The following is a 13,381-nucleotide window of genomic DNA, read 5'->3' as shown; positions in this document are numbered from 1 at the left end:
CTTGTCTGTTGTGCTTTATTTTTTTTTCCTAGTGAATTGGAATTTAATTATTGAATAGTGATGAAGACCTTGATCACTTGCTAAAAATTGTCTGTCAAGTGCATACAACTGGCAGGCAACAAATGCAACTTGGTTATTCAGAGCCGAAATCAGTTTTGCTGGATAGTGTGAAGCCAGAGGAAATGTGGTTTTAATAATTTCATTATCTAATTGCTGTTGCCTGCAGAAGAAGAATGGACTTAATTATCCATGTCTTTTCCACATATATTCCTATGCCCTAAACTTAGCATGTAGATGACCAGATTCACTGTGGAACCACAGAAATGCAGAAAGCTCACGCTAAACCATCTATCAGGATGGTTCTTACATTAGCTGCAGCATTCTTTATCCCTGCTTCCTTTGCAAACTTTATTAATCTGCTTTCATAAGGTAGCTACACTTAGGATACTTGCCTTGTTTTTGCAAGCACAAGTAGCTCATACAGAGTCTGAATGGTGAATAAATACAGTGTTATTCGCTGAATTTTCAGAATAACTTATCTGAAAATAAAATAAGGCTCAAGTTGTCAAAGTTTTAACTTGACACCTTTCAGTTTATGCAAACATCATACTTTAAGGAAAAGAATCATGAACACATCGTGAAGAAGAATCACAAAAGTATTCTCACAAACAGATGTACCTGATGCTGCTACCATTATGGCAGGGTAGTTAAAACCAACTGATTTTTTCAAGTTCATGTAAGTATACATGCATACATATGTATGTAATCATACCAAACAAACAAACAAAAAAAAAAAAAAAAAAAAAAAAAAAACCAAAAAAAAAAAAGCTTTTCCTTAAGCTTGATTATCACCACCTGAAGAGGGCAAAAGAAAATCTATGATGCAAAATAAAAATAATACGGCTAGTACAGATCTATTGCTTAAATCATTAAAAAAGAAAACAGTTAGCAATTAACCACACAGACTTTGACCAGAGAAGGCAGTTGTCTCTGCTGTTTCCTCTCCTTCAAAGAAAAACACACCCCAAATACTCCACCTTCTGTATCTTCCTTCTATCTTGTACAGAGTTTTGTCAGAAGAGCATGTGGACTCAAGGTCTGCTCAACCCACTCAGTGGGTTCTGCCACCTGCAGAAATATCAGAGCCTTTGGAACTAAACTGCCAAGTAGGGATGGATGGTTCTGCAGTACCACTCTTCCTTTCTGTTCAGCAAAGACCTTATGGGCTGCCCATGATTTTTGCATTTAAAATCCCTGAACAGACTTTCCTTCTCCAACTGATCCAATCACTTCTGTGACCATTCAAATTGTGGCAACTCCTGGAGCACACTAAGTGTGTGCTGTGTGAGGATGTATCTCATATTTGGTTTGATCTGCCACCAGTGAGTTACATTTCTTGCCATGTTGACAGACACTGAGCAATCACTCCTCATTCACCATTTCGGTGACTTTTATACCTTCCCCAGTCACCTCAGATTTTGTTTTGTATGTAAAACCTAATTTTCTAACCTTTATTTCCACAGCATTAATAGCCCAAGTGCCTGTGTTTGCCAGGAACACTGCCTAGCACCAGGGGCAAAGGCTATGCTGGCAACAGCAGGAAGGACACTGTCCATAGATGGCTCCTTGCTGTGAAGTAACACACATACAAAATTTATGCATGGTCTAAGACCAAGGCCTTTAAATTCAGACAGATCTTATGTGTCACCTTCAGTGACCCTTCCTACTGGAAAACGCAGTAAGATTGAGTTTAAACACTATTTTTTAACATAAATTATTTCAATTAGGGTGCGATTGACCATTTGCTCTTTGTCTTTCTACACTGATAGTACCACCCCATTTTCTTCAGGGCTCTATAGTACCTGTCTACACGGAATGGGAAAAACAGGGAGACTAAAATATATTTTTGTAGCTTTTCCTTTTTGCTTGCAGTGAAATTTTACACATCTCTTGATGAAATGCAAGGTGTCTACTGTCATCTTCAGAGGAAAGCCAAGAGTTCCTAGGACACTAGTGCTCTTCAACCCCTCTCACTCCTGCTAGACAAAGAACAGAAGAGGAAGTGGCATAAAAGCCCCCTCTAACAGGTATTGCTCAGAAACAAATCTTTTCTTTCTATGCTTTTGAAAATAGGACTTAAATACTTGGGACATCCATCAAGAATTCTACTGGAGTCAAATCAGTTTTTCTTCCATAGCTTCTGAAAGAAAATTGAATAGGAGCTGTTTTTCTTTCCTCCTTACACTGATGTACCCTTTAGCCACGTAGAAAGCCAAAAAAGTCTCCACAACTATGCCAGCATCACAGCTCATTTTCAAGTTACAGAGAGGGCCTAGATGATGAAGGTAAATAAAACCCCATACTACTAAAGAAGTTTAAACAGAAAGCATTTCACACTGTAATTTCATGGAGCATGAAGAGATGGTACATATTTAGCTGTGGTAACAATGGTTTTACCCCTTTACTCTGCCCTTTTCCCAGCAGTAACTTGGTTTCCCCCCCTTTACCTTCTCACATCACTGGAGTCAGTTTGGGTTCATCTTAAAAGGCCTTGAGGGTGTGAGCAAACAGGATGGGCTTGATCACCATTGATCTTTCAAATCAGACAGCAAAGTAGAACCAGCTGGGGCTGGAACCAACCAGAGAGGAAGATCACTCGCAAACGGTGCCACAGCATCACAATTCCCCTTCTGAAAACATTCATCACTCCCTTCCCCTTACTTAACAGAAGGCATGTCATCTGGAATGATGCTGAACTATGTCTGGCAGAAAATAAAAGAGAAAAAAAAGCTAGCATTTTGTGTTTGTGCAAGTGCTTCTGCTGGCATTTGGACCACTGCCAGCCTATTCAATGCAAGCTTGCAGAGGGTTATGATGCTGTCTGGGCATTTGATGAAAACTGTAGAACCTCAGAACAGAGGCTTTTAGGTGTGAATTGTGTGTGCTGAATTGTAATGCAGAGTTGCACTGACATTTGGAGCAGAAAACTGAAATTTCTCAGAATTTTCTTCTCTTTTTCCTCCCCACATAAACAGGGATCTTCTGATGTCCCATTAATATTCTATTCTTTGAAAAATTACTTATGTAAGGAGGATGAATGTTACAAATTCACTCCTCTGTAATAGCTACTCTCTCACTTTGAGGAAAAAAAAGTCCAGCCTGGATAAAAGTAATCTCATTCTTTTTTAAATTTTGTGTTAGAATATATAGGCAGCATTATCATTTGAACTACACCTATAACGCATGTGAAATTTCTAAAACCCTCACAGATGTAAATGTTTTTCTTCTCTTCAGATGTTATAAATAGAAAATAATTCTCTCTTCCGCTATTCCTAGCATAAAGCCTTTGAGAACTGGTGTCAGATGCAAAGAACTGCAAACCAGCCCCAGACAAAACACACAGCAGCTACCAACTGCCTAAGGAGACTGATAATACCAGACTTTACACTTCACAGTCCCTCAGGTTTGAACCTGCCCTCAGTATGTGACAGACTTCAATGAAACAGAACAATTGCAACACATTTCGACATGGAAGAAAAGAAGATCTAAAACAGTTGATCTGCACAGAAGTAACAGCTACAAAGCCTGCATAGCTGGACAGAGTCAATGTCAGACTTTAAACGTTTAATACAAAGAATTCAAAGTTAACATTTTGGCATTCAAATAAGAATTCATCTTTACAACCCAAAGTATATTTTATGGTAAAGGATTATAGGTGTACACAGGAAGAAAGCCTAGGTTTAAGGTGTGCATTGGTAGGACCAGGCAATAGGAGTGCAAAGTGCTCAAGTAAAAATTCATAAGGAGATATGAAATCCCAGGAGCCCAGGCTGATTTAGGTTCAAAAGCATAAAAAACACCAAAGGATATGTTTTAGAAGAAGCACCAGACATGTAGCAGATAATTTTGGACTGAATATTCATTCATGTGTTTAGGAGACAGCAGAAAAATTAGTACATTCTACCGGATATATTCCACACCCAAGTATTAAGGGAAGAAACAAGAGGAATATAAACTCCCTCACATATTCCAACCTCTAATTGTAATTAGAGGCATCTCTAATTCATATGGACTTTTAATGGAAGTTATGGTAAAGGTACTGTAAAGCAAGGAGCTCCTGTACAGCACCACAGCGTAGACCCTCACTTGTTGGGGAACCTGGGATTTTGTCCTTTGAACTTCCAGGACACTTACACTAGGGGTCCAGAGGAGATGTTCCATTATTGAGTCTCCTTGTGATTAAAATTGAATAGCTAGAGATCAAGAGAGCTTTGACATCATATCTAATTACATACAGTAATTACAAAAGAAAACAGCAGCAATTGTCTCACAGTATGACAGATACACTGAACACTTTAGTGTGGGGTGCTAAGTTCAATTCTCAGCAGTACTGTAGCTCACGGCCACTGATGCCTGCTTAAGTCACCAAATGAAGTTTGACATCACTGACTTAGATCTCAGTGTCAGGAAAGGATTTACAAATTAAAACTAGAATCTAGCAGACTTGCCTAATAGGCTGGAGAGATCAATGTTGATCATAACACAATTTCAGCTGTCAAATGTGCACACCTAGAGCTGTCAGGAAGGGCACCTGTGACAGTGCCCACACTGGAAGAGGAACTATACACATACTAAAGCAACTGGAAACAGAGAGGACAAGTACCATTTGGGGGTTCAAGCTTCCTGTATTTCAGACTGAAAGAGAACATTAGTGCAAGCTAGAGAAGATCAAGTGTTTCAAAATCATAAAAACAAGAGAAATAATTATGATCAAATCTCTGTGAGAAAATAGGAAGAGAATAAGCAATTGCAAAATGTGCAGATAATTCAAGTGCAGTTGAAGACCATTCTAAAGTGATTAGACTGGGAGCCAATACTTCTGAGACAAAGTCATTTTTGAGGTGATGAAAAATACTTCTTGCTGCACAGTAGAGCTGTTTCTATCAACACCTAGATGTGGCCCAAAAGTGCTACAGTATTTAGACATCTCTACATTAATTTTGTAAATACCATTAATCTAAATAGGACAGAGATAGCCTTTCATTCAAAAATTACATTATGCTGAGAATTTAACCAACCAGAAATATTTCAATTAAAAAATAAAGTTTTGAAAATGCTCTCTTATTGAAATGTTCCTAACGTAAATAAAATTTCCATCTCACATTCAGGAAATTGTCATGGTTTAATCACACAAGTATCTCAAGAGTTTAGAAATTTGCACAGGGTGATTTTGCACTAGATATTTCATTTATCTTTTAAGAGAGTTCAAGTCAAAACAGATTGGCCTGACCCATATCTAGGGTTTATGTGTAATTGTTTTTTAAATAAACAATTTGCTCCAATTCATGACAGGAAAAACCCCAAACATCCATAGTTAACACAGCAAAATCAGAACAATTCTCTATTGCAAAGATGGGCATTTCCACTGACTGATATATATATTCTTATTTGTTCATGTGTCAAGATCCTCTTTGTTGGCATTTTGGCTTCAAAGAGAACTTAGAGCATGAAGCCTTGGGTAGCACCTTCTCTCCAAAAAACTGAGAAGCAAACTCCACTAGATACGTAAAAGAGGCTGGTAAATCACATGTAGAAACTTAATGACATGATAATTTTTTGGGGAGTCTGAGGAGTTGTGTCTTAACAGAATTTTACACCTTCCTTCTTCTGAGCTTTCCTGGGTTTATACATTTCTGATCTTTTATGACTCTTTTGGTACAACTCAAGTGCAGGAGACCATTATACAAGACTGGAAAGGAGAATGAAAAGGCCGTGAGGCTTCTGGCTGATCTCTCTGTCCATTTAAGACACCGCTGCCTCCACCCCAAATCAGTAACTGGGGAGAGTTATTTTCCATCCTGCTCCCACTTAGATGAGCAAAGGTACAGCCAGAGTTTTATCTGCAGTGAGTGAAAGAACTGTAAAAATGGCTGATTCTATTCTGAGCTCCCACCACCCCCTATTGACCTTCCCTTCCTTACTGATCACTATAATAATGATATTTTCCTCAAATTTTTTACCAGCTGGCAGTCAATGACCCAAATCTACAATCAGTTTTGCCTTGGATTGTGAATAAGGAAACAAAAGGTCAACTGTAGCCAGAACACAGAACTGGCCCAGAAGAGAGGTAAAGTCTCATTCTACAAAGCCCATCCTTAGATTTTGTATAAGCCTCACCAGATATCTGACAAAATTCAGGTGCCATTTTTTCCCTTGCAGACCCATAACATTTGTCAGAGTAAAATGGATTCTGTCCAGTATCTAACATTTACAAGCTATGACAAGAAATAACTGGAGAATAATTTGCATCTGTGATTTACACAAGAGTATAATTTTGCTTTTTAGGATCAGGTGACATTAGCAGGGTGGCTGTAGGGAAAAAATATGCATCATGTGAGCTAGGAACATAATGCAAAATCTGAAGAGAACAATTGTTGGAGTACTCTAGTTATTCATCTCTGCAGTCACTTTTTCCCAATTAAAAAAATTAAACTTCAAACAAGTCAGCCCGCCTTCAGCTGCTTATTCCCAGAATAGCTATCTAAAAGGAGACAAAATAAGATGAGAAGGTAAATACAGGCAGTGGAATCTCTTTCTTGCCTCTGTTACACACAAAATGCCAGTTACTGTACCTCAGATTCATTCCTTAAAAATAAATTACTTTCCAAAGTGCTCTTGAAAGAAGACCCAGGTCAGTATATCCACCAAAATGCAACAAAAACATATTCTGTACCTGCTGCCTCAACATCAGCTGCTTAGAGCCTCAGCTGCTTTAAAGAAAACTTACCCCTTACATTTCTGGCAGAGTTGTAGCAAACCTATCTGTTAGAGAACAAAGCTGGAGAAGTAAAGTATATACACATGAAACAAGAAAATCCAATTTCCTCATTAAAACTAATATTAGGCAAAAAATTTCTACTTTTAAAAGTCCTATAACCCTGAGGAAATCTCAGCATGTTTTTGGTCTAGCAGAAATTTATTCATATTTTGAACAGATTCTGATGACTAATTTTTTTTAACTCATCATCAGATGAGTTACTTTCTTTACTGGTGTTCACCTGCCACTAGAAGGTGAGTACATGAACCCAATAGGTTGGTTGCTGTTTTACAGCTAGAATAATGTAACCACCTTTCCTTTTCCTGGATTTTTTAAGCACTTCTCTGTTGATTTTCAAGAGTGTTTCCTATTTAGGATAGGCCTTTTCCCTTTCTGAACAGATGGGTAAAGACGGAAAAAAGAACTGAAGGCCTAGGCATGAAGTCAAAAGCAGAATTGAGAACCTGTATATTTATCTGTCTTTTAATTAATTCTCAATTAGATGCTGGTCCCCACCACCTTGGTTTTGCTGAAATTAAATATTATTTTGCAAAAATACACAATTGTATTTGTTTTAATTTTATTCAGTTTTTCAATTTTTATATATAAGGGTAAAACCAGAAAATTCATTCTTAAGTGGAAAGCAGGAAGATTTTTTCTTAAAAACATTTCTAATAATTTGAGAGCAAAGAATTCACCACCAAAAAGCTGTTCTTACTGATTATCATAATACCACATATGAAGAAGCTAGAGAAACTTCACTGGGTGTGTGACAATTACCCATGCCTTTCCTCTATGCCTGAAATAAATTGCTTCTTGAACCATATTTTCTTCAGCTCTCCCATCCAGGCTTCATGTGAAGTCTTCACTAAGCAAACACAAGAAATTCAAAGCCAGGTCCAGCCAAAAAGAAAGCAGATTTCAAGCACAATTGAGAAGATTACATGGACACCTGACTTATTTTATTTTGGACTGACCAGATCTTTGAATATTCTGTGGCTGAAGAGAAAAGCCAAAGAAACTCGAATGTCCTTTTTAATGCCAAATACTGGAGCCTCAGGGAACAGCCCCCTGCTATTTTTTCCAGACTAAACAAGTTCTCAGCAACACAGAGCAAGTGACAGAAACTGTAAACAAAGGGCTTTGTTGGTAAGACTTGTTTCAAGTTAGATGCTTATTTCTTAAAACTAACCCACCTTGACAGTTGTCCCACACCACAGCAGCGTGAGATGCAACCACCCAGCTCAGTGCCAGAGCAGCTTTCTGTGAAATGTGCCACAAGGGTTTGTCAGGTATGTGGAGTGACACACCAGAGACGTGCTGTCCTGCTTTGCCCTCTTGCTCTCTGCTTTCAAGATTGCTTTAAAAGAATGTGTACAAGGAAAGAGTATGAGCTGCTGGTTACCACCAGGGACAGTTTACATCAGGACCCTGGGAATTTATCTTCAACTTTGTCTTGCCCTCTCTGGTTTCGGTTTAAGCCCAAAGTCACAATTTCTGCCCCTGAAAGCATTAGGAAGACAAGTGAGAAGGTGCTTTAGTCTGCATCCCATGTTGCATTTTAACTGTTTAATAGAAAATCAGATTTACTTCTAAAAGTCGTGATGGACATTAGCCAGCTGTGATTCAGTTAGCCTCAGACAGAAAGTTTAACAACTATACTGCCTGTTCAGCATCATGAGCCTATCAAATGTTAGGGGCCCATCATTTTCTGTCCCCCTCGAAGCAGCACAGTTCTTCTACAGAAGCCTGAGCATGTCAAACTGCAGACTTCCCCCCATTGCTCTTCATTGTTCCTCACATTGTTATGGACAAAAATGACACAGCAAAATATATCCATGTTATTTGTTTTCAAAAACTCTATTCCTCTTCATCTGCAAAAATAAGAAAATTCTTACCCAGACTTCAACATGCTTTATTTTAAACTCTGAGAGAATATTGCCAAAGATTATATGATCTTTAGCTTACTTCCCTTGTGAAACAGTGACTAGATATATATTAAACTGAACAATTGCCCTTCACCACACAGCACTGGTGTATAGCTATAGCTGCTCCTGCTAATCAAGTAAGATAAGTTTATTTATTCTTTTTAAAACAAGTACAAACACACACCTGAAGCCAGATATTTTCACAGTTATCTTTCACCTGTATATGGGACAGGTTAAAGTGAGAATTTGGTGCTCTCCCTATGGCCCTGTTGTACTACGGGCATTGATGGTGAATTCTTACACAGTGAAAAAAGGACTGTTCAGCTATTTAAACTTAGTAACTCTACAGGTAGGCATTAGTTCAAAACTGTGGCAGAAATTGCTGCATATTTTGTTTACAAAGTTACTTAATCCTTTTACAGACTATGTCAAGAGCAAAGATTTGATTCTTGTTCAAGTCCAGTCCATCACACTTTCTCGGGTTTTAACACATTACTCAGATTTGCTTACATTTCATTTTAGCAATTACTTTCCAAGAAATACCAATTTGAAGATATTTCTCCAGCTTTAGCAGTAAATATAGTTACTCTGTTCTGATGTGAACTGCAAGATAAAAAATCAAGGTCCTTATTTATTGAGTAGCAAAGAAACTGGAAGCCAGTGTCCCTTTCTTGCTGTCCCCTTTATTGAATAACCCTTGTTTCTGAGAGACTCAAGGACTCAAACAGGGGGCTGGTTGTTGGGCTTTTCCTTACAGCTCCTGGTTGCTTTTAGCCAGATCCTGGGCTCACAGCGCTGGGCTGCCCATGCCCATTGAGCCACATTCTTGGCTGCTGGCTCCTTCCCATGCCTGTTTCTATGGCACTTCCTCATCGCCCTCCCACCTGCATCTCTGCTCATAACAACACTAAATGAGAATCTTTGTTTGGGCTCGGGACAGGATCAGGCTTTTTGATAGAGCTGCCTTTTTTTCCTAACGTGGAAAATAAACACTACTCCCTCCAGCTTTAAGCAAATGTTAAGCTTCACCTATAATAGCACTTACAACTTCGTTGCACACAAATCAATCTAAAGAACAGCTCCTTCCACCACATCCTGCCTTTGATTTCAAAAATGACGTTTCTGGATTGCATCTGTGCATTGCTGTATTGATAAATCTGATCAATCTTTGCCACTCAAGATTCTTGCTATAATTATGACCCTCAAAAGAAACCTGAATGAATAAAGCATCCCAATGGCAAAAGACTTAGATATTCTAGCAAGAAACACAATTCAAGAAATTATAAAACTAACCTGTGATGTGGATGGAAAAGAAAATGTTTCAGAACATCACTGAGTGAAAGAATACTCATCTACTGAATTGAATGCTGTGTGAACCCACTTTCTGGCTACCTTCAAATGTTTGGAGTTAAGAGCCCTCTTAGCAGCACTTCATACAAAGACAAATGTAGACATCACAGGGAAGAACATGAAACTAATTAGCTGAGTTGGTCTCTGTAACTCTAGACCACAATAGCTTATAATCAGAAATAGTGACTGAAGAGGTTTGACTGGACAGATCAGAAGGTTCCTCCTCAGCTCTCAGCATTTAGCATTGTCATAGTCAACAAGAGGTTCATTCTCCCCACCAATGCCTCATCTGGACAGAGCAGCTGCGCTTCACCCCACACACAGCAACTGGGACTCATTTTGGCCTTGATGTGCAGTCCAATTACAGGTCAAACAAAACACTGAAAAGTAACCCCAGAATATGCCCCAGCATCTGCCACTGCAGAGCATCAGAATGGAAATTCCTGGCCCATCTGCATGAGAGCATTATTCCACTATATGGGTTTGTTTGTTTAACCTCTTCTTATTCTCCTACTGGCTTTGAGGTTGAACAACAGGCTCTAGAATGACTCCCCTAGGGACAATGGCTGACCCTCACAATCTGACAACCATCTGCTGAAAGTAAATTTAGGGAAAATATGCCCATACAGTCCTGGCTGGCAAAGAACCACACAGAATATAAGTAATTCAAACCAAACTGAAAAAGTGGCCAAGGTGCCATTGCATTACCTTGGTTTTATAGCAAGGACTTTGCAATACAGCAACATGGCCATAATAAAAATCTGATTCCTAACGTGGGAAATATAAAACAAAGCAACAGTATTCCCAGATTTTTTTTCTGAAGCAGAACATTGTGGTTTTTTTCTCCTTTCAGTTCATTTAAAATGAATGTCATTATACATAGTCAAGTCTTGGTCACTATAACTAGACCCAAAGGAATTGAGGAAGATCATTGAGTGGAGTGGCAAGACAGAAGGTCATCAAACCAGAACCATATTACTCTCCCGTGACATCTGATGGAGCCATGACAGCAGTTTGGATGCTAGATAACATGAATATTCATCTTTATGATTTACAAGTTACACTGTGACTTTGGAGTGACGCTTCTAATGTGCCCTTGCAGTACCTTTGTGACATTCTGGGAAATGAGTAATGTCAGAACTCTGGCATGAAGTATCACCCACTTTATTATTATTATTATTATTTATTATTATTATTATTATAATCATCATCATAATCATCATTATCATTATCTCTTATTTTGAATCAGCCCCTGCAGTTGGAAGAAGATGCAAGCAACGGGCCTGAACAGTAAAGGGACATATTAGCAGATTTGTAAAAGAAGTCAAAAGAATGCTGTTATCTCAAAGCATTTTCCCAAAGAAGCTGTGACCTGCATGTATACAGATCTAATAACAAAATCAGTGATTTCCACAATGAAACCACAATGAAAACATTTACACCAGGAAGTTTCCCTCCTCAGGAGAAGTCTCATTTCAGTTCAGAGGCACATAGGGCAAAAATAATAACTGTCCTGAGCTTCTAAGAGAAGTTTCTTAGAGACAAAACTTACAGAGGCAGGTTGAACTGGCAGAGGTCCATCTTGGCCAGTCCTGCAGATGTAGTACTCCATTACTGGACCTCTGTTTGGCCTAGAACTTTTTCTTGAATAAACAGCACACCCATAAAAATTAAGACTCACAGCGTACCTCTCAAGTTTGGCTACTTTCTATATGGAGTTCAGAACATTCTATGAAAAATCAGGCTGCCAAGAGAGATCTGCTTGTCTTCCTGCTTCAAAGGAAGAAAAACAATAAAACCCCACTCTCTCCAGCGTCTTCCAGCCCCTGACACAGAGCTATCAAGAGTCACACTAATATAATGAGACCTGAGATTTAAGTTCCCTGGGATTACTCACTGGAAGGGGAGACCTTCTGAATTCCTGCAAGCTTTCTTGTAGCGCTAATTAACAGAAGCACTTGAACAAACCGTCGCGGGGAAAAACATGGAACACTTCGGTGATGAGCTACGGAAAGACTTACAACCTCCCTCCACGTATTTCCTCCCCCCATCACGTCTTTTATCGGCAGTTGTTCGGCTGTTTTGCGTGTCCTCCCCACCCGTCCCGGGCCTCTCCCGTCAGTGGGTGCCGCGTTCCCGCGGGCGCTTGGCTGGAGCGGGACCGCCGGAATCGGAAGCGGGACGGGCAAAAAGTACTGGCCCGTACGGGGATCGAACCCGCGACCTTGGCGTTATTAGCACCACGCTCTAACCAACTGAGCTAACCGGCCCCGATGTTCCGCAGTGCGCAGCAATTGGCTCCACTCCGTGTGGGAGCACAGCGGTGTCGCTGCTGCGGTCACTGCCCCGGCTCCCCTGGCGCCAGCGCCGCCTGCCCGAGGGTGGGAGCGCTCCCCGGGCCCGCTGTGCTCCTTACACAGACACCCTGCGCTGTTCCCGGGGCGGGGACACCCACACGCGCTTTCCCCGGCGGGGACAGGAAGGTGACAGCGCAGTGAGGCCGTGCAGGCTCCGTCTTTAGTTTTCCGGGCTCCTGGGCCGAGCCCCGGCCGCCTCCAGCGCTGCCCCGAGCACTTGGGGGCTTGGGCGAGGCGCTCCCGGGGCCCTTCCCACCCGGGTTATTCCATGGCCGAGCGAAACTCGGCGCAGCCTGCGGCAGGACTGAGGATAAGAGCAGCCGCACTCTGAGATTCACTGGGCATGAGAGCTGAATAAGACAGAGCCTGAAAGCACTTACCTCCCCGTGTAAAGTAACACAGGGAAGAGTTACTCACAATCTCTTTCTAAGCCCTATTTTGTATTACACAGCCAAAGGTTTCATTTTCCTGGCTTAGACTGTTGTTATTTATTTTTTAAAAATCAAGCTTTTCAAATACTTGGTCTTCTTGGCAGAAGTCATAGAGGAAAAAACCATGGAGTAGCCTGGGATGAGACTGACTCAGGATCACTGGGATGACAGTGCACTGTTTTTTGTAGTCTGCACTCATCCTTGCGATCAGTGCTCCCACTCCTACTTTTTTTTGCCTGATTTACACCATCAGTTCCCCTTTATTGCTGATAGCCCATCTGCTTGGCAGCACTTCCTCAAACGCCCATCGAATTCCCCAAACCTCATTTTGCCCAGCTTTTTCATAAAGTCCTTCATCCCTAGGAGCAAACTGATCAAATCAATTGCAAACTCCAAACTGTCATTTCTCCTTCCCATCTTCTATTTGATGTCCATGAAGTATCAACCAGCCAACTGCCAGGAAGCACATATGCTCTGGGATCTTGATAACCAGCTATA

At 40.4% G+C, this 13,381-nt stretch overlaps 1 long non-coding RNA gene and 1 other non-coding gene across 2 annotated transcripts in view; both read right to left on the bottom strand.

Moving 5' to 3' along the window:
- Window positions 1-12,358, bottom strand: part of LOC119705704 — a 215,318-nt gene extending 202,960 nt beyond the window's left edge. The window contains exon 1 of the long non-coding RNA XR_005258299.1: window positions 11,993-12,358. This is a non-coding gene — a long non-coding RNA (uncharacterized LOC119705704). The remainder of the gene's footprint in view (window positions 1-11,992) is intronic.
- Window positions 12,292-12,365, bottom strand: TRNAI-AAU. Its single transcript has one exon. It is a non-coding gene; the product is annotated as a tRNA-Ile (tRNA).
- Window positions 12,366-13,381: the final 1,016 nt, after the last annotated feature.

Source organism: Motacilla alba, chromosome 1 (genome assembly GCF_015832195.1).
Source record: "Motacilla alba alba isolate MOTALB_02 chromosome 1, Motacilla_alba_V1.0_pri, whole genome shotgun sequence".
Lineage (NCBI taxonomy): Eukaryota > Metazoa > Chordata > Aves > Passeriformes > Motacillidae > Motacilla > Motacilla alba.
The sequence above is the reverse complement of the archived record's forward strand: the minus strand, read 5'-3'. Positions and strand labels throughout refer to the sequence as shown.